This window comes from Anopheles moucheti, chromosome 2, assembly GCF_943734755.1.
Source record: "Anopheles moucheti chromosome 2, idAnoMoucSN_F20_07, whole genome shotgun sequence".
Lineage (NCBI taxonomy): Eukaryota > Metazoa > Arthropoda > Insecta > Diptera > Culicidae > Anopheles > Anopheles moucheti.
This window is the reverse complement of record NC_069140.1, coordinates 13641156-13654509: the sequence shown is the minus strand read 5'-3', so window position 1 is coordinate 13654509 and position 13354 is coordinate 13641156. Positions and strand designations below refer to the sequence as shown.

Sequence of the window (13354 nt, the reverse complement as noted above, 5' to 3'; positions counted from 1 at the left end):
CATCGCAAAAAGGACAGCAAATAGCTGATGATGAAAATCATAAAATACATTTTATATTCCATCGCGCATTGGGGCCACAACCCACGATCCGCCTTCAATGCCACGTTCCGATACAGCGGCACATGGGCGGGTAGGGTTGCCAGCAGTTCGAACGTCAACAGCGCGCAGTGCTCATCGATGTTCTCCATTGTGTCTGCACCTCGAGGGCAGACATATTGGCGTTTCGGTGTCGCCAAGACGCAATCCGCCCCGGGGAGCAATTTCAGTGGCTGGTTCGAGAGTGGCTCACGGGTCGCTCGTGTAGCTCCGGGAAGTGAGGTTAGTTTATTGGACCCCGTTACGGGTTTGTGGGTTTTCTTCGGGCGCGAAGGACTTCGCTTCGTTTACTGTAATGTTGTTTCATTCGCGTTTAGTGCTCAGTTACCATTCCGTTACCATGTCTGCCTTGTTTTTCCCTTCCCTGGTGCTGGGAGTTTTTCCACCAAGGACTTGGCGTTCTCGCACTTGGACCGGGTAGGCTCCGGACTTGGACGTGAGACGTTAGATTTTGGCGACAGATTTTCTACCACTCCTTCTTATCATCCGTGTCAATGCTTTAAGCTTAGCCACCGCCTGCCATGCCGCACAGCACACAAATCACACAATCGAAGACGCACGAAATCTCAAGGACAATCCCGACAACATCAAGCCTCAAGTTCTGCGCTCGCCAACCCGTCCGCGCGATTTATCACAATGGCAGCAACATCTGAAGGCGGTGGCGAAAAATTAATCAAAATAAAGATGCTCTCGCACACAAGCCGCCCTGCGGGGAAAAGATTGAACCCGCTTTGGCAACGCACGCTCAAAACATCTCAATATTTCATCCCAGTGGATGGGTTTGCGACCACCGGCGGCACTTACCAGCCATTGTGACGGTGGTAAAATTGCAACACCATCGCAGCATTCACTCAGCGCAAACAACGGCAACATTCTCGGCTATCATTATTCACGCGATTGTTGTTCATTAGTAGGAGAAATTGAATGAAACGGCCGATAAGATAAGGAAGCACTAAAATATTGTAAGAACCGGAAGATTAGATGGAAAAGAGAAGGACGCGGGAAGACACGAGATGGTGGATCTGGTCAAAACGAACTCAGTAACACTGTACATCGATCTTTTTTTTTTTTGATCCATTTTAATTGTTTCCCAAGTGGCACAGAATTCCGTGTACTAGCCAAACCAAGGCAACGAGCTGCTAGTGGAAGGAAATCGCGTGGAAAATAATTCCTCCCTTAGTTTTGCAACAATTTATTCCGCGCCAACCACGACTCGAGCATAATTACGATGAAGCCATACTTGCGGAATAACTTCCAGGAATTTTGAGCTCCGACCGTTGAAATTTGCACGGTTTGCTGATGCTTAAGTGTTCTCGTGCAACTCGCCAAATAAACGCTAGTGGAAAGAGCTAACTGCCACTGTTGGAAGGACCCATTGAAATGGAACGGTGCCGAGGTGGGATAAGAGCAAAAATAGCAATAGAAAAAGATAAATTAAACGTACAATAGCAAACACGGCACTCGCGATACTCTGTGATTTAGTATTATATCAGTATTGAGCAGAGCGGTCGTTTTATACACACTGACAGGGAATGTAGTGCTTCTGCAAATGATTTGAGTGTTTTACAATGAATGATTGTTATATTGTGAATACTTTAATTGTGCTAAAATTTTATAGATATGAAAAATTGATTAAATCTACTACTTGGAAGACGAAACTTCTCATCCCGATTAAGGTTAACCTTACTTATTATTCAAAATCTTATCAGCAAACATTTATATGGTAATTTGCACGAGAACCACATTTTCATTACAAAAGCAAGCAAAGATGTATCATATGAAACGGTAAATTTCTGGGCAAAACTTTCGAAATCTTAATTATAGTTAAGTGAACCATTTAATGGCATGTGTCAAAAGTGTACCATCAAAAAAGGTGGTCTGTTACACGGCCAAAAAGTTCGTTTGATGCTGAAACCACAATCAACCCCTGCTGGCTTTTGCTATTATCATTACGATCATTATTTTCGATGGGCCGCTATCGCTTCCACCTCCCGCCCGCCCCACCCAAAAGTTAAGTCCGCCTATCATACCGAAAACTCCCAAAAACCCAATCGTTTCACCACCATCTCCAGGGACCGTGAGCGTGCATAACGCATCGATAATAATAAAGAAGTTATAATAATAATCCTTCCCATAAAAATGCTTTGTTTACAAGTTACGACGTTCGAATCGCCCAACGCGTCGACGGTTCGGGAGTGTGCTGAAGCATACATACAGCTGGCAGCACTGGTGGGGTGGGTGTGGTAGCAGTAGCAGTTTTCCGTTAAGCCATGCACTACCATATACACCGTACGGTAGCTTTCTCCACGGTTGCTGCTAACTCGTTCCGCAACGGCTCAAGGGTTGGAGGGTTGTAAATGGTAAGAAACAGCTGTTAGGCAGGCAAGCGGAAAAGATGAAATCCTTCCAGCTACCGGACCTTTCTCGGGGGAGGCAAGACTAAGTCAATCCACTGAAACGGTAGTGGCATCGTTATCGTTCATCTCGAAATTAATTGTTTTATTGAATTACATAATATTTATGGTGGGTACTTTTTTTTCTCCTGTACTAATCGATGCACGAGCGATTCGATCAACACGATGGCTTAGAGTTATCTAGAATTATCTACTGTTACATACACATGTTACTGTTACATAACATTCGGGAATTTTCATTACTTTAAATTAAAACAAATCGTAACATTTCAATACACTTTTTTATTAATAAAGCTACAAGCTTTATCAAGTTATTGCAAAAACGTTATGCAATAATGAGAAAAAAATGTTTAATCTAGTATATTATGTTTAATAATATTTAACGAGGAAAATGGGAAACAAACAATTTTCCGAAGACCTCAACAACGTTTTTCTATCTTTTTTTTATCAAACCCCATTATGATAACTACCTACTCACAGACACACATTCACTTTCCATACAATTTGAATTTATCAACAGTAAATAATTAAAGCATACTGCATTACCCGACATTCGAACTCACGTTCAAACTCCGGGACTTCAATTCCGCGAAAGTTCGCTTTCAAAACAAACACACTTTATACGACCCCATCGAATCGATACGATGCAACACAGGCATCCCTGTTTCGTGGTAAAGGGAACCATGTTGTGTTGTGTTCGCCTGGCTCTTTACCAACCCAATTGAATGGCCGACACACCGTGAGAAGCGCACGATGGGTATACAGTGTCGGTTGAAGCGATGCTGTGGAGCGTCGTAGGTGGTCGCAGCGGAGGAAAAAAAAATCAATAAATATAAATATTAAATGAACGCTTTATTATTTTGCATGAACGCAACCATTTTCTTTGCTCCCCCACTCGCAGCTTTCGATGGGAGTGAACGGAACGGAAAGCGGACAGCGGCATGGCAGAATGAAACCAAACCGCCCACAAGGTAGCGCACGAAACGAGCAACAGCCGCAGAACATATTTTCTTTACCAAACACCAACATGCATCTCGGCTGTGTCGAGGCCATCTGTTTTTTTTTTTGTTTTTGCCCAAAACCCTCCCATAGGTGGGTGGCTGGGCACTTTAATCGCGCGGGGAGAATGGAAGGGCTCGCGTAATCGGTGCAGAAAAACAAAACACAAAAAAAAGGGGGGAAACCCTACCATGCGATGATCACCAAGCCTGTAGGGAAATTCACTAACCGGAAAAAGTGCCACCCGCGGTCGCGGCGATTCATAACCCGCGTTGGAAAATGATAACAAAGCGAGAAGGGAAAAACAACCCCGATCCGATGGGTTGTTTATCAGTCGGCAGTCGGCAGTCGGAGCAGGGGAGCCAAATAAACACACTACAGGTGAGAGTTTCCCGGTGAACCAACACGCTGAATGCATGGCCGTTGGCGCCATGGTTGGCCGACCTGCGGCTGTAAAGATGCAGCATCGTTCCCTCACGGTTCCCCACACAAGAACTCGATTGTTGGCTTGATTTGCATAATAAATTATGCCACTTCTTTGCGCGGTTTGCTTCGGTTGTTCGTCAGGCTTTTTTCGTGCAGATATTTACCACCATTTGGGAAGTCGCACACGGCAAGCACGCATTCTACTTCCTGCGCACTAATGCCGGTGCTTAACCACTGGCACTGACTCTTGCTTTGTTTTGCAGCCTCACATGACCTCCGTTATCAGTGCCAGCAAATCTTGTGCTCTCTGCTTCGTCTACTTCCCAACGTTATAGTGTCATATTCGAGTAAGGGGTTATTGTTTTTCCCTCGATAGTAGTTCCATCACTACGGAGCCCCTTGGTGAAACGGGAGAGAAATAAGAATGTAATATGAAAATTGCCACCCACCGTGGGCCCGGTGGGCCCGATGGGCAAAGCTCCAGACTCGTGTCTCTGATTATGCTTTATTTATAGACATCCACCGGTGCTTGGTGGTGGTGGTGGGATTTTTGTTGGCGGATTGAAATGTTTGCTACATGAAATTGTCGTCTATTCTATGTATGACAGATAAAATTAAATCAAATGAATTATTTAAAACAAGCTGCACAGGTGGAAGGTGGTTTACGATAATTGTTCAGACAAGATGTTGGTATTCTCAGATAAATCATTCAATAACTCCATCAAGCTACTAGTAAGTAGGTTAAACTCAAAACTCCAACAATTTGTAAAACTTATCTATTTATAATAAATAATTATTTATCTATTCACATATTTTTTTTACTATTTGTTTTGTTAATAAAAATTTACCTATTCACATCATACAATCAATTTGAAAAAACAATAGCTTTTTGGGACAAAAGTGCCAACCGTTATTGTCCAGTCAAATTGATTTATCTTCACTCAAAACACTGCAGACAATGCGTCCAATAATTGGACACTGCAGAAATTTGAATACATTTCGCAATAATTCCCAAGCCCAACCTCGTGCTACACGTGCCGACACTCGGGCCGGCCTATCTATTGCACCTTGTCCGTAGCCATTTTCCTCCCGTTAGCCACGCAGTGAAAGGAAATCTTTCGCAAATATATTATTATATTCCACACAGTACCCGCCAGCTTGTCGGTTATGGCATATGGTCTGACAATTCTGAAACTCTTCCCCCTCCAGGACCTTCTAGACCTCTCCGGAACGGTTCCTCGTTGCCCCTTGATTGCTGCAATTTTCTTTTACCAGTCACCAAACAAACACATACAAACACATATATTTTAACTGGCCAAAATGTGCCGCATGCGAGAAGAGAAGAAGAAGCTTTTGCCGCAGAATGTTGACCACGGGCCAATGTGCCGTCCATTCCGCTCTTTTCGGACCCCGTACACAAACACACACATGTGCTGACTTTCTCTCTGTAGCACAACATAAACGTGAGGTTTATAATCAAAAGGATGCGCGCTTTCATTTCCGACTCGAGCAAACTTTCTTGCGTCCGTACGATCGTACCCTGCTACTGCTGTATTGTCCTCGTACGGTGAGATCGCCAAATCATTTGCATAACGAACGAGCACCGATCGGTGTTTGCAAACGTTTCAATACCGAAAGCTCGCCACTTGACGATTGCGCACAGATGAGGCACTCGGTTCAGACAAACAAAGAACCGCCTTCTCCGGGCTATCTTACCGTACGGCAAAACCAGCCCAGCGCTACGTCGTTTCCCCCCAGAGGGTTCACCTGCTAGCTGTGAAGGACCTGCTCTTTGTGCGTGTACTAACCGGTATGCTCGATGCTTTCCACCCAGATGCTGCAATTGCAATAGAAAGTTGCACTAATTGAAACTGGCTCCCGGTGAAAGCGAGCCCAAATAAATCGCACTTCGCAAACAACGATTATTACCGGCTCAGGCGGCATCATGTTATGTTTGCCCGAGGTACACGCACACACACATCTTGGGCTGACCGAAACTTGTACTACAAATTACACGGTGCTCCACCGACTAGTTCGAATCGTGATAGACACAAAGTTTCCACACCGAAGGGAAATTGTCTCAGCTGCCGTTTGCGTACTCACCATCAAAACGGTGGCTTCTGTCTGAGCCACAGCCACAGTCACACGTGCTGCTTCTCTGTGCTTCCTCTCCACCATTATGGTACCCACCCAAATACCCAAAACGCTGGCCAGCGCAGTTGAACTAACTTAATGATTAATGATGATTCCCCGCAAACCGCACCACTCGGGCTCGGGTGTCGGGTGCTACATTCTTCCCAAAAACCCACAAAACCTGCACGGTAATCCTTCGGACAGGAGAATGTCCGTCGGATATTTATGTGGCAACAGGAACCCACCAGCCCCGAAAACGTGACTATATTACCAGCATTGTGAAGGAAAACGCTGAAAGTGGATGCCCAGCAACATACTTTTTTTTTGCTGCTGCCAGTGCTGCTGCTGCTGCTGTTTGGACGCATGGCGCGTGCGTTTCGGCGCGAGCAAATTCATTAATTTTACTCCACTCGGTTGTCATTCATTGCGGTTCATCGAGGAGATTTATGGGCACGGTCGGAAAGTCTGGCACCTCTTCTTTCTGGGTGCAAATTAAACGTCCGCCACCTTCCAAGAAATGCCGCGCAGAACAATCGTATCACTATCGGGCTGCACGATAAAGTTCGGTGACCGGTGACCGAGGAATTAGTCGCATCAATCTCTACGGGAGGCTACTTTTAAAAGGCTTTTCAAAGAATTAAACACTATAATTCCACGGTACGGCAATCAGTAAAAGTTTGTCAACGTCGGAACTTCGATGAAAATCCTATTTTTTGAGTAGTATTTTGTTGAATAAATTCCACAACGGAAAACAAAGCACTGAAAGGTAGGAGTTTGGAGAGAAATTGTCTAAGTGCTTTCCGAGATAAATCACTTATAATCTGCTTCAAAAGCTTAAAGTTATCTAGTGACTAACTGCTTCGATATCCCACTCGACAATACGAACAAAGCCGGAAGTAATGATCAAGTCTTTGATTTATGAAACAATCTATCGCACTTCCACTCCGCTTACGGGAGATAAGATTGTGTGATAAAATTCACACTCGTACATCTCAATTTGCTCCCGTCGTGTTGCGCTCGGCACCAACCAGCAATCCTACCCAGCGCCATTATCAGCACCACACGAAACACGGAAGGGGGGAGGGGCCCGCTGGGAAATTCGCAATGAGATTTTCGACCGTCACCGGAAGCTAGCGTCGGATTTAGAGCGATTTTGGAGCCGCGGAGACGGTGAGATTGTGCGTAAATTAAATATGTATGATGCGGCGATAAATTTATCGATGGCGTGTGCAAGCATTGCCGCATTAAATGTGCCTGCAGCAGCAACGGCAGCGGCGTGCCGCGTTATGTGGTGCTCGGTACCGAACCGTAGGTCCTGCGAGCCACCGGATTTGTGAATCCGGTTATGCCGTACCGTGCAGCTCCCGCGTTCGCGAGATGTATTGCTGTCGGCCAAGCATGACTGGGTTTGATTTTTGTCTTTTTTTGTTCTCGCCTTTCAATTCACTTTATCATGCATCATTGCAAGCTCTGGCGCGACTCGCATAATTCGAGCGTTTCACGCACAAACCCACCAGCCACAATAGGTGCCGGAAATTCTAGCTCGCTGTTGTGCTGCCGTTAAACCACCATGATGCCCATCAGATTATCGGTTCGTTGTGATTTTGCTATCTCCCCAGGGAGCAGAACTATTTGTTGCTTAGGCGTGGGGAATATTTTCCAGGCCTGGATTGGTCTAGTTATTAGATCACGTTTCATAAACCACACGCAACCGTTGAAAAGCACAATGAACCTAGGATTGTGAGGGGACATTCAAATGTGTCCGAAAAGTCAGTTAGGAACTATAAACCACATTGGAAATATTCATTTATGTTATAAGCTGCTAATATTGTACAATACTTTAACAAACACCATGCGTCTCCATCAGTACAGATGTTTTCGGTACAGTTTTTTTTTTTTAATAAGAATGTCTCAAGACTTTCATTGTCATAAAAGACAACGCATCATAAAAGTCAGTTGAGCACTATAAACCATATTGGAAATATTAATTTGTTTTATGTTAAGAAATTGCAAATATTGCACAATACTTCAACAAACACCATGCGTCTCCATCAGCACAGAAATTTTTATTTAAATTAATTTATTTTTATTTTACAAGAAAGTCTTATTATCAGATATTTTTTGCTAAGACCAAAACAATCAACTAATACATTAACATAGCCATTGCAAATGATTTGTTGTCCTTTTTCCGCAAAGTCAACTATCGCTTTCACGATTCACGATACTGAAACATCCATGTATTAGCTACCTTTAATGGCCTACTGGCATTTTTAAGCAAACGTTACAAAAGTTGCGGTACATTTATGCAAAAAAATTGTTCTTGTAAAACATTACGAAGGGATTATAAGTCATAACACCAACCGCCTCCAATGCGCCTCCATCAAAGAACCATGCGCCTCCATCAGTGTGTTTGTTTGTTTGATATAACACACCAAAAACTTTCGTCATCAAATATCTTTTGACTTAAATCAAACGATACAGATTTTTATCAACGATATCATTTTCAACATTTTCATGTTCTGCTTTTCCTTTCTTAAACATTCAAAAATCTCATGCTTTCCATGAATAAATTATTACGTTACAGTAGACGTCCGCCCGGGAATGTTATTGTGTTGAATTTATTATAAAGCCGTCAGGTCAAACATTGTTTGGCTGAGCATAATCTAAGATTCATCTAACGTTCGCGATAGCACAAGGCAAAAACTCATCATTTCCCTATGAACACACCAATCGAAATATTCGTACAGCGCCACCTCAACTGTCAGCTTAACCGCGAAGGTGTCATCCACGGTACGGTAATAAAACATTTACCTCTGTGGGAATAATTCAGCCAAAGCTGGTCCAGGCGTGAGCACAGATGGAAAGCACTAATCGTGTTTTCCACCAGACAGGGGCTAAAAAAAAAGCCCAGCTCAACAATGCTGAAGCCGCAGCCATTACTAGGGAAGGATCTCCTTACGGTCGAAATTTATTGCATTTGATTATGTTAATGAGAATAAATTATTTTCATAATGATCCAGCACTGTAGATTTTGCATGACAAAGCGAACGCTTGGCCGTAACAGTTCATCAAACACAGCATCAGCTGGTGAGCTTGAAATGAAATTGGTTCTGCAGCGTTCTTGCTGTGAAAAAAAAATCGTCCGTTTAATAAACTTCAATTTTAATTAAAATTAACTAAATTTATGAAACAACAATTTGCGAACAAAAACATAAATACAACGGAGCTTGCATGGGAATTAAATTTAAAAGTTATACTTTATGAAACAATCTAAATAACTACAGCATGCAATTAAGCCACCGCCGGTCGGTTTATGGCAATCAATTACATTGAAAGCAATATCAGCTCAATTTATTCATGGATTAGCACATTCCGCAACGCACCCTGCCGGGGAACTCAAGCTAATCATCCCGCTGATTCACTTCACCGTGGTCCGCTGGCGACAATCATCGCAAGGATATAAATTTTCATCGTTCATCTGATGTCATTGCCACGTAGTATCTGCTCCCTCTTAGTTAAGGATGGATTGTCAAGGGCCGTGAGATTTACTTCACATTATCCAAGTTTCTTTTGCCTTGCGGTTCAAATTTCGAGTCGAATTCTCGTTTTCTTTTTCTTTTTTGCACACTAAAGTTGGCGCCCAGTTGGCCATCGATTTCAACATGACATCTGTATGGGCCGAAACATACGAAACCACGAGGTATCAAGAGAGAAAAGGGAGAGAGAAAGAGAGAAACTACAGAAGAAATACAGAGAAAGAGAACGCAAGAGTGCTTCACGAAGGATGAGCTTCTGGAAAAGCACTCTAATGACGCTAAGGTTGAGGAGGCTGCTCGAATAGGTCGGGCATTGTGCACACAAAAACACACCAATGGGAGATAACAGAGCGAACAAAAGTTTCCATTCTGAGTGAGGTTGTTTCGGGTAGAATCGAAACTCAGCCTGTATCATTATGATAACCTCCGACCCATCCCTTGTGCTCGGAAAGGAAATTTTCACTCTCGCATACAAGAGCCATTTCGCTAACGCAAGCCGTTCTGTGCAAGTGAAAAGCAGGAAAGCGTCGCAAGTTAACTGAAATTCAGATGAACAATCCACACACACACATACACACGCAAACAAAAAACCCGGATCGCATAAATAGCACTGCTCATGGAATGAATCGAAGGACGTGTTCGGGCATAGCATTAGCCTAGCATGAGCTCCATTATCCTGCCGTGGAAACGTCGCTCCTTCCGTCCCTGGCCAGCCCAAATACGCCTTTGGTCGCCGGGAAAGATAACGTCAAAGTGTTTGTTCAAGCGATAATACGTTGGAGTGATTTGCTTCGCACTCGGATTGCGAGGTAGAGAAAGTACCGCCGAACAGCCACACCCAGCCACACGCAGACATGCTGCCTTTATCAGCAACTTAAACATTTCACGATTGCACGTACGGCGTATGGGTGAAGACAGGCTGGCGTATTTGCGTGTGTATGTTAAGTTAATCAAGATCAAACATCAAACGATGAATTACTAGTAACTCCAAATTAGTAGCAATAATGCAGTCGAGAAGCTTTACGGCTAATTAATCTTGGCCAATGGTTTCAACGGCAGATTTCCTCTCGATCAAATCAATCACAGTTCGATTAGCGGATGAACGCTCAATTAAGAAAATATTGGGCCGATTAAAGACTGTTTTAAAGCTTTTACATTATTATTCACAATTTTAAAGAATCATTTTTAATTGTTTTAAAATTAAAATTCTTCTTACTGTCCCACGAATAATGATGTCATGCTGTGGGCAAAAATCATTCTTTTAAGTATCTAAACAAGTTTAAATAATTCTACTGTGTAATACATTCAAAAAACAACAGCGATCGGAAAAAAAGCACCACCAAGAAAGCCACAATCCAAGGAAAAGTCGGCTCAAAACAGCCAAACAACGATGAAAAGCAAATTAAAATAAATGCTCGCAAATGATGCAACGTGGGAAGCTCGGAATGACACACAAATAATACCTACAAAACACACACAACGACAATGGACACCGAACCGGTGGGGCAAGTGATATTACACTGCCGGCTTCTTACAATGTGCCTCATTGCGCACTGTTTCGTGAACAGCGAAGGGCACAATAAAATCAATTCGATAAGAAGCTTTTCTACGAAACTGCGATTGCGTTTAATTCAATATGGGGTGAGCATGTGGGAGCAACAATGCCGCTGGGTGTGTCCGCGTTAGGACGAGTCCCACACAAACAATCGGAAATCTGTAACGCAAAGCGACAGTAAGAAGAAAGTGTATAAAACATGAAGCTAAATAAAGATGCGGAGGACGGAACATTGTGTATGATTTCGGTAAAGTCCTTCAACACAATCCCCAAACAATTGGAAGCAGTCAATATTCTTCCAAAACATAATAATAGTTTCAATTAAAACGTTCCAATTGTCCCAACATAACACACTTAATAAACTGTTTACTAAAACAAATGATTAAAGGAACATCAAAATAATTCCTTAGCTGTAAGCACTCCAACACTCCATTCTTCATGCGTCTAATTCCCTTGGCATTTTAACAATCTCAAGCCAGTTAATGACTTAAAGCCATCTATGGCCATCATGGCCAACGGTGGGCCACCGTTAGGGAACAAAACACACCGAGGATTATATTATGTTTTATTGTTTTTTTTTGCTACAATCTCCATCCAGCACAACATGCAGGCTCATCGCTCAGGGTGAAGAAGATGCCGTGAAGACTTATCTTTTTTATCTGAACTGGTGTTCCCGGGCTTAGCGTAGACTCGGTGGATCTGTTTTTATTAATGATGGCATAGATTTGATCTCGGAAATTGAATTGGAAGACGAATTACAATTTAACGAGATGGCTCACGCTCCTGATATCACTCCATTTGAGCCAGCTTTCGTTTATCTTGTTTTGTTTTTCTTTCGAATCACTAAAGTAAAGTCGTTAAATGCTCTCAATATCAATTTTAAGTATGAATAGTTTCGAAATATTGTAATAGTATAAATAATTATTTTAATCTCATTCCTCTTAGTCAGATGCAGCCTTCCAAACACAACCTTAAGAGCTATTCAAATTCACAAAATTAATGTGCTGCAGCTAAAAGCTTGGATGCTGTTAGACGAGAAACAATTCTGCATTTATTTACCGACACTTGTGCATCTCCGGCGAGAAGTGTCCTACTCCAAACAACATACCACCCACTTCGAACGCCTATTCATACTTGGTTTCGAGTGCCAGAACTTGACCTAGGAATTTAGATTGCAAAACTCAACCGTTGCCAAAGGCAGTCCGGTATTGCGATGCGTGTTTGTGCTTGGGAACTGCCTTCTGCCTTGAACTGCACTTCCCACACAAAGAATGGTCTCGGGCACCAGGATGGTAGTCCAAATGAAACACTCACCAACCAACGCAACCAACTGCAGTCCAGTGTAGGTGATGACCTAGGCCGTACAAACGATACATATTAGTTGCCGAAGGCTAGTCGAAACTATGCGCCTATGCGAAAGCTGCACGGAGTGAAGAAAACTTGGCGACCGGTAGCGTAGTTTCGCTGGCCAAAGAAATCAAGCCAACTCCTGCGCACCGCTTGGCCGCATATTCGTTGGCCACTGTCGTTTATATTCATTTAAGAAACTCCACGCCGAGGTCACCTACATCTGCCTACTGCCGCAGGGCGTGTACCGTAAAAAGTACAGTTTCCGAAAACAGTGATACTTACGGTCGATCCGCAAACCGGTGCATCGCCTGCAGCTGGCAGCCTAGCGCCTATGCGGAGCCTCCTTCTGAAGGAAGGCGGCACCTTTGGCACCTTCGTTGAATGGCGCCGTTCTCAGTGCCGTCGCGTCAAAGCTTGTCTGCCACGAATCTGTGCACCGAAGCGAACCACTAGCACACGCACACGACCACTGGGACACTGGGTGGGCGGGATGGGTTGGATACCGTGCGGATGGAGCGGTTTGTTGTTGTGTAATCTCGATCCCGAGCTTCGGTGGCAATTCCTATGGGATCTGCACGAATCTCGCACACACACACACTGACACGCTACAACACACGCTTGTACGCTGCCAGCAGGTATTGAACCAGTAGAATCAGCTGGACGATTTGTTGACGATATTCCGCGTATAGGTAACTATGATGAACTGACACGCGAACTGACAGCAGCAATTAAATGGCAATGAAAATGGCTGCTAGTTATTATTCTTCAAGCACTTTCACCGCCACCGTTGTGGGTAGTTGACGTTTGCCTTTAATCCTTGAGTGATCCATCGGCCACCAACGATC

The 13354-nt window shown here is 43.6% G+C and overlaps 1 protein-coding gene across 1 annotated transcript in view; it reads right to left on the bottom strand.

Moving 5' to 3' along the window:
• LOC128310225 (acetylcholine receptor subunit alpha-like 1) overlaps positions 1-12873 on the bottom strand; it is a 42129-nt gene extending 29256 nt beyond the window's left edge. Inside the window, exon 1 of the mRNA XM_053046813.1 lies at positions 12792-12873. The gene's annotated coding sequence lies outside the window, so the exon portion shown is untranslated. The remainder of the gene's footprint in view (positions 1-12791) is intronic.
• Between the last annotated feature and the right edge of the window lie 481 nt (positions 12874-13354).